The sequence below is a fragment of the Epinephelus fuscoguttatus genome, linkage group LG18 (assembly GCF_011397635.1).
Source record: "Epinephelus fuscoguttatus linkage group LG18, E.fuscoguttatus.final_Chr_v1".
In the NCBI taxonomy this organism is placed as follows: Eukaryota; Metazoa; Chordata; class Actinopteri; order Perciformes; family Serranidae; genus Epinephelus; species Epinephelus fuscoguttatus.
In genome coordinates, this window is record NC_064769.1 from 32,986,526 (window position 1) to 33,006,653 (window position 20,128).

General features: G+C 43.4%; 1 protein-coding gene across 2 annotated transcripts in view; it reads right to left on the reverse strand.

Annotated features, from left to right (window-relative positions):
• The window catches only part of cntfr (ciliary neurotrophic factor receptor), a 348,331-nt gene extending 328,413 nt beyond the window's left edge, over window positions 1–19,918 (reverse strand). Inside the window, exons 1-2 of one of the 2 annotated variants that reach the window (XM_049603655.1) lie at window positions 19,649–19,918; window positions 8,012–8,092 (exon numbers count right to left, since the gene is read on the reverse strand). The gene's annotated coding sequence lies outside the window, so the exon portion shown is untranslated. The remainder of the gene's footprint in view (window positions 1–8,011; window positions 8,093–19,648) is intronic. The other variant, XM_049603654.1, reaches the window with a different exon arrangement.
• Window positions 19,919–20,128: the final 210 nt, after the last annotated feature.

Consider the following 20,128-nt stretch of genomic DNA (forward strand, 5'->3'; position numbering starts at 1 on the left):
TTATGTGTTTTTTGTTTTATACAGCATTTTTTAAATGAGCTAAAATTTAAAAAAAAGTAGTAATCAGTGTGTAAATCAAGGTTTGAGACTGTGCAGGCAGAATTGTATGAGCAAAAAGACGGAATTACAAATAACTGATGTGTTGAAGATGCAAAACAAATGTCTCTACATTTTAAAGAGAGCAGTGAGGCTTCCTCTGCCCTCTATCTTCAAAGCTCTCTGTTTGGTAGACTTTTGTATCTAAACTCAAAGTGACAGCAGAGTAAAATCCATTTCATTTGACCTTACGGTATTATCCTGGGAGGCTCCGGCTAGTCGTGTGTCTTCATGAGGCATGTTCTCTAAAAAATCTCAAGTGCTCTGAATCTAATTGTTCCTGCTCGCCCTCACATCTTGATTTGCAAACTGATTATAGCTCAATTCTGTTCAGGACTTTTTTCTATAATGAGCTTCCATGTAGTAATAATGTGCTTTCCTGTACCTGTATGTGGGTATGTGTGCTTCCGACCCTCTGTGCCATACAATGCTAGTTTATAGAAGATACCTCTATCTCATTTTGTGTGTGTTGATGTCTTTCAACGACACAAAGGAACATAAACCGGTTATGTAAATAATCCCCCTCCATTCACTCCCTGTCTTTTGTGCTCGGCAGTGGATCTGGCATGTACATGAATGACTGTGTGTTGGGAAGTAAACCACGAACTCGATGTAGATGATGCCTCTCCTTTCATCTTCACTGCCTTTTGTATGAAGGTGAATGCATCAGGAGTAACAGAATAATACGCATGTTTCTGTATGTGTTTGTGAGCACGTGCATATATGGCAACGGTAAGTAACACAAGTTATGAAAACTGAGAGAGTGTAAATAATACTGAGACATATAAACACTTGTTTACGGCCAGCTCTATGATTGTCATCATAGTCTGTATAAAGTAATGGACGTAGCTACCGTGACATCACCCATTGGTTTGTGGACTCCTGTTTGGAAGCCTTAAGTTTGGCATTTCAGCCATCGGCATCTTTTTTGTTTGTTTGTTTGTTTGTTTGTTTGTTTTGGAACTAGAATTGACACGTTTAGGGCCATTAGTCGACTCGTCGCCTGCATGTTAACAATATTAATCTAATTATTAAATGATATATTTTGGTGGCTTGAGTTGAAGGTGTGAGAAAGAATAGTATCAGTAACATTGTTAACACTGTGCTACATTACAGAGAAATACAAACCGTACTAATGAACCTTCATTAATATAGGCCTATATTTTATCTCCAAGTGCACGTCACACACTGAGCGAGCCACCTGTTAATGACGCTGTGGGCTAATGGGCATGTAGCTACTTCCATGTTTCAGATGATACGTCATGTTTGTAGTCGACCAATGAAGATGAGTTTACATATCACCTTGGGTTCGTCCTTCACCTTCTCAAAATGATCCCACACTTTGGATTTCCTGCCCGACATGTTATTAACTAGCCTGTGGAATAACCGCAGGTACCAGCCCTGGAAATTAGGGGCCGTACACATGCTGCGTCTTTAACCTCTCGAATTTGAGGTACTATTTCAGCTTTCAAGAGGGCAGTGGCAGGTTGCGCCTGAGGCTGCTAAGCAACCTTAACAAGCACCATATCATAGCCTATTTACCTGAAATCTGAGTGCAGAGCTGATCTTCTTACAGGCTTTTTGTAAATGTGCATTAGGCAAAAAATATTGTCTGTGGGACAGATGTAAAGGTCTGGCAGCCCTGCACTAACACGATCAGCTTCACATTTATCACAGACGGAAGAAGGGAAAGATATCTGTCGGCTGTGATTGGTTGTTCCTCCTCACATGACATGCGGTGCACACTTCTGCGTTCTAAAAACTCTGTCTATCTCAGGGTGCAAGCGTCCTGCCTTAAAAATAGGTGCTCAGGACACCCATGACGGCGTCGCTCTCTGCCGCTCTCTCTGCCATGTGTCTACATTGAAAGCAATAAAATTTGAGGGCGCAAAAAACATGGCATATGTACGGCCCCTTAACCCATGAGAAAATGATAAAGGGTCAATTACACAGTGATTCACTTATTAGCTAGAGATAAAAGCTGTTTTGTAACAGACTGTAAACACGTTTTTTTATGCAGTGTAAAGTTGGGCATTTTAACATGGGGACTATGCGGATTGACTCGCTTCTGGAGCCAACCTCAAGTGGCCATTAGAGGAACTGCAGTTTTTGGTACGTCTGCGTTGGCTTCATTTTTGAACCCTGAAGGTTGCTGCACTATACACAAACCATTTAGCCGACAGTTTGCAAAGCCGGAGTACAGATGCCAAAAAGATACGCCCACATTTCTGGTCGGAAGGAGAAACACCTACTTTTAAACAACATGAAAGACTTGGACATGCACCAATATCTTAACACCAACTTAATGCTGTGGAAAACGTTTTAAAATCCTGGCACAAGCACCAGCTGTTCTACTTCTCTCTGTATTTCGACATGATAAACATGATGAACAGCTTAGCAGGAATATCGTCTTTCTTGGAAAAAGGACAAACACCTTTATTCAACCCATAGTCGCTCCTTCTTTCAGATTCAGTTGCCAGATTCCGTCTGCCAAGACTGGTTTATCAAGTTTGACTTTTATTTTACTGAAACTAGATTTAAAAAACTAATATGATTTGTCCAAGGCCACTCCTCACGAAGTTGTGACTTTTGTATAGCCAGTGCTTTTGTTTCTGTAATTTAGTTTAATATAAAACCTGTAATCAGTCCACCTCCGGCTCTCATTCATCCCTGTGTTCTTCAATTTCAGTGTCATAAAATGCTCTTTTATGGCGACTCTAGTTGCCATTAAGAATAAGGAACGTCTTGCTTTGACACTGATCACCTAAAACATTTAACTGCAGACATACGCACCTAATCCAAAAGTCAAATTGACATTGAAATCATAAATATAGCTTTCAGCTGCTGTTTCGGAGTTGTTCTTATGAGCTTGTTTGTCACAGAGTCTTAATGTCAACACATAAAAAATGTTTTAAACCAATTATTGTTGCCTATAAACATCACTGGCCTTGACTTAAATCAGCATCCAAACAATTTTTCCCAGGTACCTCTGTTTTTCCTGCCCAGCTGTTAGACACTTAGCCATTATTTACCCACAGCTAATCCCCCAGCGGACCTCCGTGATGGAGCCAGACAGGGTTGCTAGGCGATTTGTGATATGACTGCAAAGTTTCTATTAGAGGGGCACAGAGGGACTAACAGTTCTATAAAACATATCAAGCAGGAGTGAGAATATCTACCATCGCAGTATTGGGTCAGGGTCACTTGTGTAGAGATTATCCCTCCTTCATAATTCCATTCTGTTTATTTTCTCCTGGCCTCCTGTCTACCGACATTTTTCTTATTTTTCTGCCGGCTAAATCCCCCGAAGACGTAACCCCCCTGCCCTCCACACACTGTCTCTTTGATTTACCCAAAATTTTCTCTCCCCCCCCTCCACTTCCCTTTCTCTTTCTGACTCCCTACTCTTTTCCTCTACCCCCCCTCCCTCCCTTCTCTTTACTCCTCTCCTTCCCTCTCCCTGCAGTAGCTACCCAATAAAGGATGTTGTTAATATCATTAGGCAGACTTCCTCCGGCCCAGCGCCCAGCCCACTCCCTTTCAGCCATAATCAAGCGTGCACACTAACTATCAAAGGAGACATCGCTAATAAACTACCACAGTGGAGCGGAAAAACACACACGTACACGCCGGTGAAGAAAATACTGTTGGCTAAGAGTGGTGAAATAAATGTGTGTGTGTGTGTGTTGGATCTGAGGGGATGGGTGGGGTTGCAGGGGGTGCTGGTGCGGGTTGCCCAGACAACACTAATAAAGTATACTCCAAAGGCTAGCACAGTCTAATGCAAATCTGCCACTTAAGTATACTAAATTAATTGGGGTTGAGGGACATGTACACAAGCAGACATAGCTAATAAAGTGTGCTCCAAGAAGAGGCAAATACTGTCAGTTTAGTGGGTTTAAATGGCAAACAAGAGGGTGGGGGGTGGGGGGGGGGTTCAACTGTGGCTTCCTGTTCCACTGCAGTCATTTGCTGTAAATCACCCTTAAAACGGGAGCGCACATTGTCGGCCGCATAGCTTGGAAGTGTTCTCTCCCAACAGCTGAATTCTACGGTGCATGCAGCATCACCAGTTAAACACGTCTGTGGGGAATACATGATGCAACGCTGCGAGCAAGGAGCATTTAAAGAAGAAAAAAAGAGGTGTGGGAGGACAATGACACGAGGCTGCTAATACATCACGCCGCACAGAAAAACAGCAGAGAATCTCGTGCAAGCGCGGGCAATTATCTGTCTCAGTGAAAAGCGGAAGTGTCAGTGAATACGCATTCATCACCCTTTTAATTGTAGAGACACAGAGGAGATGGTGCCACTTGCAGAGGCCACATGTTGTACAGCGCTTTGGCTGCATTCTTGAAGCTCTCTGAGAAAAAACATGGTGTCATTTTCTTTTCCCAAATCAAGCAAATTTTCATCTCACTGGCTCTGTGGAACAGGAATGTGTTTTCCAGTGTTAAACTGCAATTTAGGTTTATTAAAAAATGGCCTTTTTTCTACTGTGCATGATATAGTTGAGCACACCAAACTAGTTTATAAAAACATATAAACTTCCTTTTCCTGTGCAATCAATGACGGAGCTTTTGCAGTGCTCACATTTGCTGTCATCTCTTAAGTGTTTTAAATAATCTGGCTAAACCGTTGGCTTGTTAACAACCTGTCTGAACATCTGGCTCCGTTGTATTGCTGTCATCATGTTTCTGATCTCAGCGATAACTTTGGTGAGTACAATGATATCACAGCCGAGCAAACAATGCCCAGTGAAAATAAGACCTAGAATGATGAGTCAAAACATCCATAATATTCTTCTATTAGCTGTACACACTTATGCTTTTAGAGCAGTGGTGCGAAAACGGCCGGCAACAAAGCAACACCTCTTGCATTTTTGAAAAGGACGCACCCTCCCGGAAATGTGCGCTCCCCCTTTTCTCATCCGCAAGGAAACAAACACACAGAGAGCTTGAAAATGGATGCCGAGAGATTCAACTCCGTTTTATCAGACGTGTGCTCAGTCCACAAGATTGTGGAAATGAAGGACTTACAGCGACTTGAGCCATTTTGTACCGCTACACGTGTTTCTAGTCACAGGAGTTCAGCGAGCCACCAAAGGACCGCCCTGCGGGTTTACTTTTGGTTCTGCAACGTAGGGAGTTTTTTTTTTAAACTCTGAAATTGTATCCGCACATCTAAACACAAAATCAGGGAGAAAGTCATCAGTCTTTAGTTAAGCAAAGCGCCGAAAGACTGACCTGTGAGTCTAACAAGGAGGATACTGAACTGACAGTTTGCCAGGAGGACGTCAGCTGAGTTGGCGGCCCTTCAGTGTGGCCCAGGTCACTTCAGTCTACACAGTGATGAAAGAATGTGACCATACACCATTGTCCATTGTTTCAATGGACGTGTTCATGTTACGACACCCACCAGCAGGAGCGTTTATTGGTGTGATGCAAAACAGTGCATTCAGGTAGTTGTAGGTTTTCTCCCTCTTGAGCAAAAGCATCCTTTTTTTGTTTTCTCTGGTTCTGTTGCACCAGTTTCAAAAGTATTTGCATCTTTCTACTGCATAGACATCCTAGTCTTATTAAAAGACCATCCTTCCAGCAGTGAAATACTTCCTTAAGAGTGCATGAGGTGCATCCTCACCTGTACCTGGAGCTGTCTACTTGTGATCTGATCACCCAGGACGCATCTTAATACCAGATGGAAACAGGGCCATAGACAACAATTTATGCTCGCATTCACACCTATGGACAATAGGACTATCTTAATTTCCCTGAGGGAGTCTTCCCAAGGGATTAATAAAATTCTATCTAATCTAATGTCTAATCCAGAGGTGCCAACGTGCTTGTCTTCGGACTGCGGGAGGAAACCGGTGCACCCCTAACCACTACATTACTGTGCCACGTCCTTATTTTGATAGTAAACGTGTTACCAAATGAATTTCAATCAAAAAATAACCACAACTGCCCTGCAACCTGTTTCTGACACAAATACAGCAAGCCTCTTCCTGTGCATTTCAACGACCACTGGGAGGTTCCAGTGTTATGTGGCCACTACTGAGCTCCACTGTCATGCTTTATTTATCCCTTTCCCTCTGCACTGTAATGGAAATATAAAAGGGTGCATTGATTAGTGTTTAAGGATCAGGCTTTAATAGATTAAAAGCCCCCGGCTCTGAGAGAGGCACTCACTCTCTCACACACACTCTTGTGCATAAAGGCAAGCTTATATACACATCAACAAGCAAATATATGGACGGATATGGAAAGAGGTCGGACATAAGCAGTAACACACATGTATAGACAGACAGCGGCTTCATGCACTTGGACAAAGACATTAGGTGGACATAAAGCTGCACACACACACACACACACACACACACACACACGAACACACACACCTACAGCAGTGCCGGCAGCAGAGCCTTAAGCCTTTCAACAGCCTACCTGTGGAAAATAAATATACCCAAATGACACGTACCCAAAACAGGATAGAAATATCTGCATGTCATTATCATAAAGTGGGAGCCCTAATGTTGATTATCCAATTGATGGGAAATTCATTCATTTTTAACGTATTGCATTATTAATAACGCGGCATGATCCCAGAGCTTTCTCCACAGACAGGGGTGGGGATGTCAGGTCTCAATTTGAGTTTAAAAAAAGACGTAAACATGATAATAAATGAAGGTGGCTGTGTTTCAGCATCCCGCCGATGTACTCTGAGAGCAGACCTGATTATTATACAGTACACAGCTACAGGAAAACAGAGGCGGTATGTTAAAGCAGAAAAGTGTGTTCAAAATTGGACCAGCAACTGTATTTTATACACTGGGAAGTTTTGCATGTAAACCTGCCATTTCCCTGCTTGAAAGCACCAAATTTAATTTAATTCTGAGGTTTACCGCTGTGGAACAGTGAGGTAAACTTAAAGTAACTGTGTGAAAGATTTAGGGGATTTCATGGCATCTGACGGTGAGGATTGCAGATTGCAACCAGCTGAAACTTCCTCCAGTTAGAATTCCTTCAGCTTTCATTGTTAAGGAGGGTTGTATCACAAGCCGAATCATCTGCAGAGGTCTCTTCCTCTCTAAGACAAATGGACCCAGTGATTTAAACCTATAAAATCAGTGTTTCTTCTTTGCTCTCCAAAGCAAAAAGACCAGGTGATTAAAACAGCTAAAAACACTGAATAAACACAAACAATTAACACCTCAAGTTTTCTCCTTAAGTATGACACTTAAGGCTCAACTTCTCCTTAGCTGAGGGGCTTGCACAGTTGCATAGAATCCCTGAAAAGCTTTCCTTAGTTAAGGAAAAACTAATTTACTGCCTTGAAAGAGATTTTACAGTGGTACAAGTTTCCATGGAGATTGTTTGTTTGCTAGGACTCCTGCTTGTGACGCCTGTTTTCATCTCACAAAGTTGGCTTCTAGTTAGTGAAAAAATGGCAGAAGAAAAATAGACAAGAAAACCAAATTGGTCAGAGGAGGAAAAAATTATACTTCTGGAGGAATGCAATCATAGAAAGTACATACTGCAAAGTTCAGTTGATCCCCAAATACCAGAAAACGATTGTAGGAAGAAAATTCACTCAGATCTATAGTGTAAAATCAAAAGCATATCCACTGGGTTCTTCTGGTCGCAGAACACTCTTCTCAGAGTGTGTTAGTTTTTTCATTCATGAACTCATGAATTCATGATGAACTCGGTCATGATGCAGTAAAGATAGTCAGAGGTACCTTAAGTTCACCTTGTTTTGGTTGCTAAGGTCTTTTGTGCAATGGTCTAAGGAATCCTTCAGTATAAGACCGAGACAAGGAGAAAACCATAAATACTTAAGGGAACATTTTAAGGACACCTTGAAGAGAAGATTTAAGGGTGTTTGTGCAACTGATTTTATTTTGAGGAAAACTCACCGATAAAGAAAATCTTAACTTAGCCCCAGATGTTCAGCAGGGTTTTAACCGGAACTGAATTATCAGCAGAAGTCTCTTCCTCTGAAAAAAATCAAACGGACCCGTCAGTTTAAGCTGGTTAATTAAGTTTCACAATTAAAAATTATAGTCTTTCCAAAGCTCTTGCTGCAGGCGGGCTCTAACTACTGTGGCAGATGTGACGATGCAAATGGACCCTTCTAGAGCAAGTGTTTGGTTTGTCCTTTCTGGGCGACTGTAGAAACATGGCGGTGCAACACGGCAATCTCTGTGGATGAGGACCCGCTCCTTCTCAGGTAACAAAAACACAATTCTTATTTTCAGGTGATTATACACTAAAGAAAACATACTTGTATCAAATTCCATTCCTGCCAATATGTCTTCCGAAATCCTCCACACTGGACCGTCAAAAGTGTGATGCCTGTGTCCTCCTGTATTCTTGTCTCTCCTCACTGCATCTGATTCCCATCTCTCCTTCCATTTGTATTCTGAGCAATGACCATCGTCACATCTCCAAGCACTGCCTTGACTCCAAACCTGCCCGACATCTTTCCTTTCATTTTCTCTAATCTTTGGACCCCTTCCTCTTCTCTGACCTCAGTCATGCTAGTGGCTGTAATGGCGTTAGGCTGCCACGTGCTCACCATCCTCCCTGTTTTTCTGTGCTGTTCCTTTGGTCTCCTCTCACTACCCTCTGATCACACTCATGCCTGCTGATAGTCTTTCCTAACCTCTAATTTCCTCCCCTCACCTCCACATCCACTCTCATTTCTTCTAGTCTTCCTCTCCCATGTTTGACCACAATCACGTTTGCTGTTTGCCTCCACGAGGACTATCCACTCCTCTCATTGCCTCCTCTCTTCTGCCACCTTCCTTCTAGTCCCAATCACGCCTGATGGTATCCTTCAGTAAAACTGTCTCCTGCCCCATAATTGAATCTCCTGTGTTCTCCTACTTTCCTTGCTCTCCTCCTCTGACCACAATCACTTTTGTTGTTACCCTTCCTCCTAACCTCTCGAGTCGTCTTTCCAGTTACTTGTCTCCTTTAATCCTTCCCTCAACAAGTCACATATGTTGTTAGCTATGCCTCTCCTCTCCTCCGTCCTGTCAGGTATTCTGTGACTGTTGTATCCTCCTATTTGGCCTCAGGTGAAAGCATTCTCGCCTGTTGTTCGGCTCAACTTTCCCTGTCACTTCCCCTGACCCCTGTGTCTCTCCTCTCCCTCAAGAATGACCACAGTCTTGTCCGCCGTTAGCGACACCCGACCTCCACTTGTCTCACTTCTTCAGTCGCCAGCTTTTCTCTCATGTCCTGTAACTCTCCCTGACAGTCACACATCTCTTCACTCGCTTCATGTGCCACCTTGTCCTCTGCTGGAAACAGGCAACATTTGACAGCATGAGCATTTAAAGTTCTCAAAGAGGAGCTTACATTTCACATCTTCTCCCCTCAAAAAAATCCTCTCCTACACTGGCAGTGATGTGTTTCTTGTTAGTTTGGAATAAACAGAAGAACTGCAGCATGACCAGCAATAGACGCCATGGATAAACAGACAAAGATCACAGTAAACAGTAAAACATGGATTGAGAAATTACCTAAAAACAAACAAGAGCCATGGCCGTTTTAACAAAAGCTCAAGGATCTCAACCTCAAGGATCAAAGCAGATCAGTCCACTGGTATTAAATGATTAATGTTAGGATCAAACTATAAATGTCTTCTCTTTGAGTCATACTGTGCAGCCATGTATTTCTTCAAAGGGATATGTGATTGCGGGAATAATTGATTTCAGTACAGGCTAATGCCACATTCACGTCCTTTCATACTGATAAGCAGCTGAGTGAGGGAAAGTCAGAGATACTGGCAATTTCTGACCACTGGGATAATTAGAACTATAGAGGTGCCAACAAACTAGGCTTTTTTTGACAGATCTTAGATTTCATTTTCACAGAAAAAAATATACAAACTTGAATAACCATGCTGTGGTTGTATGCCTCTGCACACCAGTCAAGTGTCTCTTACAGTTTACATCCATGTCTGTGAAATCATGGATACTTCACACACATCTTCCTCCTGGCAGATCTATACATCTTAAGATCGATACAATTAGCACGGTTTCAAGGTGGACGCTCAAGATTATTGTCACCAATTCAGTATCTGACCAAATGACTCTCCTTCTGCTCCTATGATGTTGAATAACAGCCACAAAAGGGTTTTATGCAGAACATTATGATGTCACAGTGAAGTTGACCTTTGACTTTTTGGATATAAAATGTCATCACTTCATTATTATCTCCTATTAGACATTCGTGTTAAGTGTTATCATAATTAGCAAAAGAATTCTCGAGTTATGACCAAAAAGGGGGCGTCCATAGCGACTTTGGCTGGGAACCGGAGGGTCTCCTGTTCAAGTCCCCATCTGGACCAAATATGGAGCATGGACTGGTGGCTGGAGAGGTGCCAGTTCACCTCCTGGGCGCTGCCTAGGTGCTCTTGAGCAAGGCACCAAACCCCCCACAACCGCTCGGGCGCCTGTCCATGGCAACCCCCTCACTCTGACATCTCTCCACTTTGTGCATGTATAGGTCCTGTTTGTGCATGTGTGTGTCTTTCGGACCTGTGTGTTAATGACAACGGAGTGAAAAAATTGTATTTCCCCTCAGGGGGATTAATAAAGTACATATATATAAACATGTTTTGTGAGGTCACAGTGAACGTTGACCTTTGACAGCCAAAGTCTTATTAATTCAACGTTGAGTCCAAGTGGACATTTGTGCCAAATTTGAAAAAAATCCTCAAAGATGTTTTTGAAATATCACGGTCACAAGAATGAGACAGGCAAGGTCACAGTGACCTTGTACTTTGACCTATGATCACGCAAATCTATTCAGTTCATCATTGAGTCCAAGGGGACGCTTGTGCCAAATTTGAAGAAGTGCCCTGAGGCCGTTCCTGAGATACTGCTTTCACAAGAATGGGATGGACAACAAGCAAAACATAATGTCTTCGGCTGTGGCTATCGCCTGTGCGGAGGCATAAAAAGATGGTGATATGATTTTTGCTAGGGTCTGTACCAAACAAGTATGTTACCTTATGTCTGGAATATTATTTGTAGGCCGAGACCGCAATTATATGTTGCACATTTTACCTTTATCATAAAAATTGGAGCCCCTACGATGTAGATATCGCACTTGGCCACATAGCGATTTTGATTATATTTTTTTATAGCTGTGTTGCCCTACAACGATCCTGTGGGAAAATGGGTGAAAAACCACAACAACTGGCACCTACATCCAAATAATATCTGATATTAACACTGGTTCACTCATTTCACTCAAATCAAAAATTTCAACGTCAACTGCAATATCATATAATATTAAAGATCTTCTAAATCAAACCTCATTATACACCTTAAACTGTTTGTTTATTCCGCCATACACTGCCAACAAATACAAATACTTCAAAACGTCAAAAGAGAGCCATGAGAATCATAAACAAAATTTCATACAGAGAACCAACAAACTCACTACTCTTAAATTTGAAGATTTGGTCAACTTTAAAACAGCTCAAATTATGTACAGAGCAAAACAACAGTTATTACCTTTAACTATCCGAAAGTTGTTTGTTTTGTTGTTGATTGCTAAATATGATGTGCTGTTAAATGGGTATGTGTTATAAGCTGTAGCTTCAGCCTACACCTTCTTCAGACTGCAGAAGCGTTTAAGCAATGTTACATTACTTTATTGTAATGTTTTGCACTGTATTATTTAAGTATCCAAAGTATGCCTTTATTTACATAAATTCGTAGATTAATACATGATGTTCTTATTTCTATTCGCAGACCGAAATAAATTCTAACTCTAAACAGATACCAGACAATGTTTGTGTCATTTCCCGACAAACTGCTACAACAATTTAACAAGATAAAACCGACTGATACAGACTCCATTTCCATTTATCTGGTGTGACCACAAGCTAGCATCGGGATAACCATCTTAGAATAGAAGTGTGAATGTCCCCAAGTCCAAAATAGTAGGAAGTCTTCCCATTATTTCTGTTCTTCCTATAAGGAATGACCACACCAAAACTACACATAATGAGCCAACTGGCTTTAATCACTGCATTCAGTGCAAAATAAAAATAAAGACATATAGGAAGTTAGTTTATAATACTGTTAAACAGCGTTACAATATAGACAGATGGATGATGGATATCTACATGGATGGATGGATACACATCACACGTCTATTCCCCACTATACTGCTAATGATTCTCTCACAAGTTTCATCATGTATTCCTGTGCTGCATACATACTGTGCTATACTGTGCTGTAGCCTGGAGGCACATTACTCTGCGCTGCATATCCCCAAGATGCACTTGTGTCCAAAGAAATTATTCTTATATGCTGAATGTAAGCACTTTATGTGTCGGAATGCAAAAGTAAGTATGTGCGTGTGTATAGCATATATACTTCAGATTAAAGTGTGCTGCTGCTGTCAGAGAGCATTGCTCCATCAGTATAGTGACAGATTATATGTCCTTCAGATTGCCATTAGCTGTAGGGGAAGTACACTTGCATGCAAATACAGTATTACAACTCAAGAGGTTTGCCCCCTACTGGAGGAGGCAGCTTGTGTGTGTTTGCGTGTAGAGGAGTGGGGGCTAGTTTGAGTTTTTGCGGGCAAGGAGTGATGCATATTCATAAGAGGGTTTATCCATTTCCCTCCTTTCATCCCTCATTTGCTTTGATCAGAAAGTTAGAGGAGTCAAACTCTTCTATTGCCTGGGCTGCAAGAGCGCTACAGGGGCTGAATGGAGAGCTGTCTAAGGATGAAAACGCAGCAGAGGAGAGCAGATATACACACAAATTGACACACACGCTGACCCGCTGGAACACACATAAGTTGACAGACAAAAAGGCTGACTGACAGAGACTGACTCACAAGTGGACAAACAGGCAAATACACAAATAGAACCAAAAAAAAAAAAGAGCAAAAAGAGCAGAGATATTCAAGTTAAGAGAAATGTCTAGTAACGCCGGAGCAGAGAAGCTCACAATCACAGACACGACTGTCCATAATTGAAGATCCTGATGCATAGCAAGAGGGTATGTTATGAGTTATGGCATTAGATAGTGCTTTAATATCTGCAAGTCCTCTCCATATTAAAAATGTACAAAGAAAGCACAAGAGTTCTTTCGGATTACCGAAATAATTACACACCGAGTTTCCCCTCGGAGCCAGATCTTCCAGCTCAGGGTGCAGAGAGGAAACCGTTGTAAAATGTGGATCTCTGAAATGCATGTGAGGCGGCTTAATTGGGGCCAAATCTCAACAAAATCTTGTCATGTTTTCACACCCTTAGGTGCATTTAGATAAAAGCACACAGCAAGTGGCATATCTAACTAAAGAGAGAGAGAGAGGGGGGAGACGGAGAAAGCGTGGGAGCTGCGCGGTGCCAGAGAGGAGCACTGGCTTTCTCATGTTTCTGCTGCCGTTTGGAGGTTTTTCGTACAAAGATCTCGCCTGCATCTGTTTCACAGAGGCATGTAATGTGTCTATATGCGTGCATGTACCCACAAATATGCTTAACCGAAATCATGTTTTACTCCTCAAGCATCTCTCCCTGCCACTTTTCCTCTTTCTCTTCTAGGGTTGGGGTACGAAAGCATTCTGTCAAATCCAAATTTGGTGATCAGCTTATTAAATCTGAATCCTTTTGATTCCCTTACTAACTCTAATTAGGCTCAGCTTTTCAGTAACGATCATCTTAACACGGACTCAGTTGAGATATGTATTCAACTTTTGTCGATCAAGAGGGTAAAGACATAGTTGTTTTTAGTGGCAGGTCAAATAAAGGTTGCTATACCTTGAAAGTTTATCAGAGTGTGACACAGTGAACACAGCCTCAGCCTACTTTTGCACACCTCACTTTTGTAGAGCCTAAATCTAAATCTGTGCCACCAGAGATGAACCAGCACTGTGTTGGTCTTTCTGAACTGCAAAAGCAAACTGTCCACTTGCACTTGAAGAATGATACTTCTTTTGCGAACAGTCCTTGGTCAAGTACAGAGACCTGCTTAGGGATGGGGATCAAGAACCAGTTTCAATTAAGAGCCAGTTCCAAATTGTCCAATCCATCAGAATCATACCCCTCTGAGTAGATAGAGTAGATGTTAGGATGCGATTTTTGCCTTCCCGATACCGATTCTAGTACCTGGACCTGTGTATGTGACGATACAGAGTTCTGATCCAATACCACTTAATTTAAAGAAATCAACAGCTGTATACTAACCTTGAAACTAAAGCTTGGCATACTGTACACATTGGCTTTATACTGGTGGGACTTTCCTTGCCGTGCTGTGTAAGCTACTGTTTTAAAGTGGCAAAGACAAGTTGATTTCTGGGAAAACTGAACACATCCTGCTGTGAAACTGCTTTTAAGTTCAATAAATTTCATGGTATCAAAGCAGTGCTTAGACTAGTGTACTCGCCAGTATCCCAACCACCATTTCAGGCAGCATTTCCAACTCTACCCCTGAGCTCATCAGTTCCTTCAAACAAGTCATTTTCCTTAACCACTTATCCTGGTTTAGGGTCATGGGTGTGCTGCAGCCTATCCCAGCTTTCACTGTGCGAGAGGCGGGTCACACCCTGGACAGGTCACAAGACTATCACAGGACTGACACACAGAGACAGACAACCATTCATGCTTACATTCACACCTATGGACAATTTATTAAAATTCACCAATTAACCTGCATGTCTTTGGACTGTGGGAGGAAGCCAGTGAACGCAGAGAAAATCCATGCTGACACTGGGAGAACATGATAACTCCATACAGGAGGGTCCCAGCTGGCCGGTGGACTCGAACCTGGAACCATCTTGACCACTGCGACACCATGCCACCCGGTGCCGCCATCAAATTGCTAAGAATGGCATACTCGCCAATATCCCAACCACCATTTTAGGTAGTATCGGAGGCATTTCCAATACTGGTAGTATCATAACAACTCTACCTCCAGGCTTATCAATTCCTTCAATCAACGCCGGCATGTTTTTCTGACAATTGCACATTGCAAATCAATTAAGTCAAACTAATGTGTCTATGCTAGGGCTGCAACAGTTAGTCGACTAATCGATGATTAAAATAATCGGTGACTATTTTAGTAGTTGACAAATCAGATGGAGTCATTTTTCATAGAAAAGTACTATTAAAATACCCCAAAATACTCTTAGTGAAGTTTCTTACGTTCAGATATTGGCAGCTTTACACACTCTCCCATGACGGTGAACTAAAACCCTTTGGCGTGAGTATGAAACAAGACATTAGATGACATCATTATGGGGTTTGGGAGAGACAGACCGACATTTTTCAACATTTTAACACATTTTTAGATGAAATGATTAGTTGACTAATCGAAGAAATAAGTGACAGAGTAGTTGACAATGAAAATAATCGTTAGTTGCAGCCCTAGTCTACGCTGCTGTACACTTGCAACAAGAAGGAGTCAAGGTAAAAACAAAGAAAGGGTCCAAAGCATGGCTTCACTTCATGAGGAAAGATGACAGCAGTGCTGCTTGCAATGTGTCAAGTAAAGGGTGGAAAAATACCAGCAATATGCTGAAACATATTGGGCATAATGTCCAGGAATGCTATGTATTTGAAGCACAAGTGCCACTGCTTCCCAACTGAGCAGCATACTTTATTAGAGATCATAAAGCTGTTGTGTGGAAGCTGGAAAAAACCTGTGTAGGCCCCACACAGAAAATTTATCAGGAGTCCATAATGATGTCAATAATGGCATTGCTATCCCCAAAACCTTATCCCTGCGCCCGCTTGCAGAGAGCACATGAACCAGACAGCAGCCAAACATTTCCACTATTAATAAAGTGATGTTCATATTTCAACAAGTGATACTGACGGTCAGTGCCAGCTCAACGTGAGAAGCCTGCTTCCTTACTACCTGACCAGTCCCTACATTTCTCTTTGCTAATAAAAAAAGCTACAGAACCCAACCCTCCCTCTGCCCTCCAGAAACTGCTTAATTTTCAAGGAAAAAAGTCTGAGTCTTTCTACCTCTGTACCCCCCCCAACACTCCTCCACTCCTCCACACCGGCTTCCAATTTGTAGCCTCTGTGTACGTTACAGCAGTGAGATTTGCAGCGCCCCCCGCCCTCCTCTGATCAGGCCCACACTCGGACATCTGTCCGAGGATGTTTACCCAGGCAGTAAGTATGTTAGGGGAAATATTATCCTAGTTTTACCTTACCTTTATTCTGTCTGAAGCATAAACACCAGTGTTGCAAGGTGGGGATGGGAGAGGAGAGGCAAGGGCAAAATAAAAAGGAGTGTAGGGAAGGTACGACAGAGTGGACCTGAGAGAGTAAAAGAGACGGATGAAGGGTGGGAAGGGTGAGGAGTCGGTAATAGAGAAGGAGGGCGAACAAGGGAGGGATAGAAAAGAAGAAGTAATTGGATTGGAGAAGATGTAATGGGGGATAAAGAGAAGGAGAGGACACAGAAAAATCACTAAAGGTATGGAAAAAAAGGTAAAAGAAGAAATTGGAGAAACGGATGACGGGAGAGAAGGAGAGATGTTCAGTGGTATCTACTGAAACATACTTTTCTAGCAGTCTTTAAGTGACAGTTAATCAATCCTGAAATTAGTTGTCAATCAATTTCTACCCCTCAGTTCCTCCAGAATCACTTTAAAACGTCTTTTTCCCAGTCATCACTGGCCCCTTAATAAGACGCAAGTACCATTCTCCAATTTAAGGACTTCATTTCATTTCTCAAGGTTAAAATACTTTTTTTCCCCCAACTCCACTGAGAAATTATATTTCTTTCCTTCCCCAAAAATGTCTTAATAAGAAGATATAAAACTTTGGGTTTCAGGGTCATTGTCCAAGAAGTCTAGACGGCTTTTTATAGTCTGTTAAAAATCAATATAGAGTTTACATGCATGCCTGTCTGGTGCTTGGCATATAGGCGCACACAGACGGGCACACAGATGCTTACCATGCACACAGGCGCGCACACACATACGTCTCCTGTTTTTTTCTCGTTATCTCTCACACGCACACATGCATGCACACGCTGGCCTCTTCCCGTCTGGTGTTGCTTCCAGCCTAAAACCAAACCATGTGTGGGAGCTATCCTTTGCTGGCCTAAACTGGATGCCCTGTTGGTGCAAGGTCCCTCCGTTTGGAAAGGGCTGGACAGTCTGTCTCTCTCTGCTCCCTGTCTGTCTCTCTGTGTGCTTTCTGACAGCAAGCGAGCAACTGTCTTTTTTGCCCGTCGACGTTCACCTTTTGCCTATTTCTGCCCTCATCTGCTTGCTTGTGCCGTTCTTCACTGTCCCTTTCTCCGTCTGTCTGCTCGCTGTCTCACCCTCCCTTGAACTCTTTCTGTCAGTCTTTCTATTTGCACCCCACTCCCCTTCTCCCCCAACCCACCTCCCTCCAAAACCTCCCATCTCTCCCTCCCGCTCCACCACCAACTAGGCATGAAAACGGTGCTCCATTAGGAGTGCCTGGGCTAAGCCCAGTCTGACACACACTGCTTTGATCAGCCGTGAGCTGGGCTAAACACCCCGCTAAACTCCCAGTCTGAGGAGAAGGAGGGGGAGGCGGTGGGAGGGGGGGGGTTGAGGGAGAGCAAAGCAAAAGTAGCGAGAGTTAGCGAGAGGTGGGGCCAGGAAGATCAAAACAGCGAAATGAGATGGAGATGGAGACACAATAAAAAGGGAAACACACGGACTGAAGAGAGGAGCTCAATTTCCCAAGCTGTCCCGGGGTATATGTTCCCCCACCACTCTTGTCTTTTATCACATTTTACTTCCCTCTCTTTTTTATCACCTAGTTTCCTCTCTTTCACCTCCACTTCTTTTCTTTTTTTTTCCTTTTTTTTTTTTTTGTTTTAAATCCACAACCTCCAGGTAGCCTCTAAGATGCATCACTAACAATCTCTGCAGGTGCATTACTCATACAAGCTCAGGGAGTGATGAGAGCGAAAGAAGTGAAATAAAAAACACAATCAGATCAGATGTCTGAATATTGGGAGGTCCCCCAACAAATCTTTGCAGCATCTTTCTCAGAGGGCAACTTGGCTGTCTTGTTAGTTCAATAAATATAGTACCCACTTCAACACACACACACACACACACACACACACACACACACACACGCTGTCTAGGAGAGGTAATGCAACAGAGAAAAAGACAAGCAGAGAGAAGATATAGAGACCAGACCTCTGTAACTGACAACAGTAAAAAAAAAGGAGCTTTCCACATTCAGGCAGGCAGATACTAAACCAGCAGCAGCAAAAGGACAAAAAGCGCCCGTCTTTTTCTCCCAAGGAGTGAAGAGAAAAGGGATTTCCGCTCAGTGCTAATCAATCAGGCCGTGATAATGGCTCCCATGCCTAGCTGTCGACTGGAGGGGTCAAGGCATCCCGTGACCCAGCGCCCAGGGCTCAGGGGCCAAAGCCCCTCTCAGAATAGCACCCCAGGACGGACTCCCCGGGCTAATTGTCCAAGCCAGTGTCAGCCTTTTCAATGCCCCCCCCCCCCCTTACCCTCCCCTCCTTCCACTTTCTCCTTCATTCCTCTCCCTTTCTTCTCCCCCTCCCTCCCCTCCTTCCCTCCTCACAACTCCGCGATCCTCTCTCTTTCTATGCAACTGAGGAATCTACTACCAGCGTGCACCAGCGTGGGGGAGAAAATGAGATAGAGAGCAAAAAGGAGTGTATAGAGCCCAGGAGACGTGGAAAAGCAGAGGGGGCTGAGGACGGGGAGAAAAGTTAACGAAGAGCCAGGGAAGGATAGTGAGTAGAGGGAGAGATCAGCGGCAGGCGACAAAAAAAACGAGCGGCGAGGGAAGTGTGAAGGGAGGATGAGAGAGCCAGAGACAGTGAGTCAGTAGGACAGAGAGGCACAGACAGATACAAGAGACAGTTGGACAGGAGCGATAAGGAGGAGGAGAAGCGGCCAGACTGTCCCCTTTACCCACAACACATCAGTCATATCACTGGAACAGAGTGCCGTGTTCTAGCCCCCCGTCCATCTGCATATCAATGAGTTTCTATTAATCACAGCCGGAGCAGCGTGCGTCTCTCAGGGAATCTGCTCGACATCAGTGCGGGCTGACCAACCACAATGCAGCCGGCATACAAAACACAAAAAGACAAGAGAGAACACACACACACACACACACACACACACATAGGAAAGCACAAGAGTCCGAAACAAGCCCCACTCCAGCTCTGCGCAATGGCATTCCTCTCATTCCAAGCGCATGCTGCTAATTAACAGCATTAGCTCCCACAGACAGAGGGACAGATTGATGGAGATGGAGATGGAGATGGAGAGGGAGAGGGAGAGGGAGATGGAGAGGCATCCCGATGTTGCACTAGCACCACATCTCCGCTCTCTTCTGTCACCTTTCCTCCTTTTTTTTTTTATCCATCCAACTCTCTTTCCCTCTCTCAGTCCCTGTCAGGTCCCGGTCACACAGACAGCATGAAGAAAAAGAAGAAGAAGAAGAAGAAGAAGAAGAAGAAGAGCAAAGTCCCCCAAAAAATCAAAATAAGAAAAAATATAAAAATGGTCTTACTCACTGGAAATCTCCTCTTTTTTCTGTATTTCTTTTTTGTGTCCTGATCTGTCACTCCTTATCCTCTTCTCCACTGTAGCAAGGAGAGTGTGTCTATCCCGGCGTGTGTGCTGTGTCAGTCCGATAGAGGAAAGTTGCCGCCTGCGTGCATGAGCATGTGTGTGTGTATGCGTGCGTGCGTGGAAGAGAGATAGAGGGAGAAAGAGAGAACGTGTGCGTCTGTCTCTGTGTCTCGCACTGCTCTGAGTGAGCGAGCTGAGGCTGTTTTAAACAGGCTGCTCTCCCCATGTGACCAGCCCAGCCACAGGCAGGAATACATTACTGAGACACACACACACACACACACACACACACTCTCTCTCTCTCTCTGTCTCTCTCTCTTGCCCGTACACACACCGTGTCCACAGTGCACCCCCTAGCCACCGCTCAGGGTAGTGGAGGGAACAGCCCACACACATAATATGTACACACACACACACACACA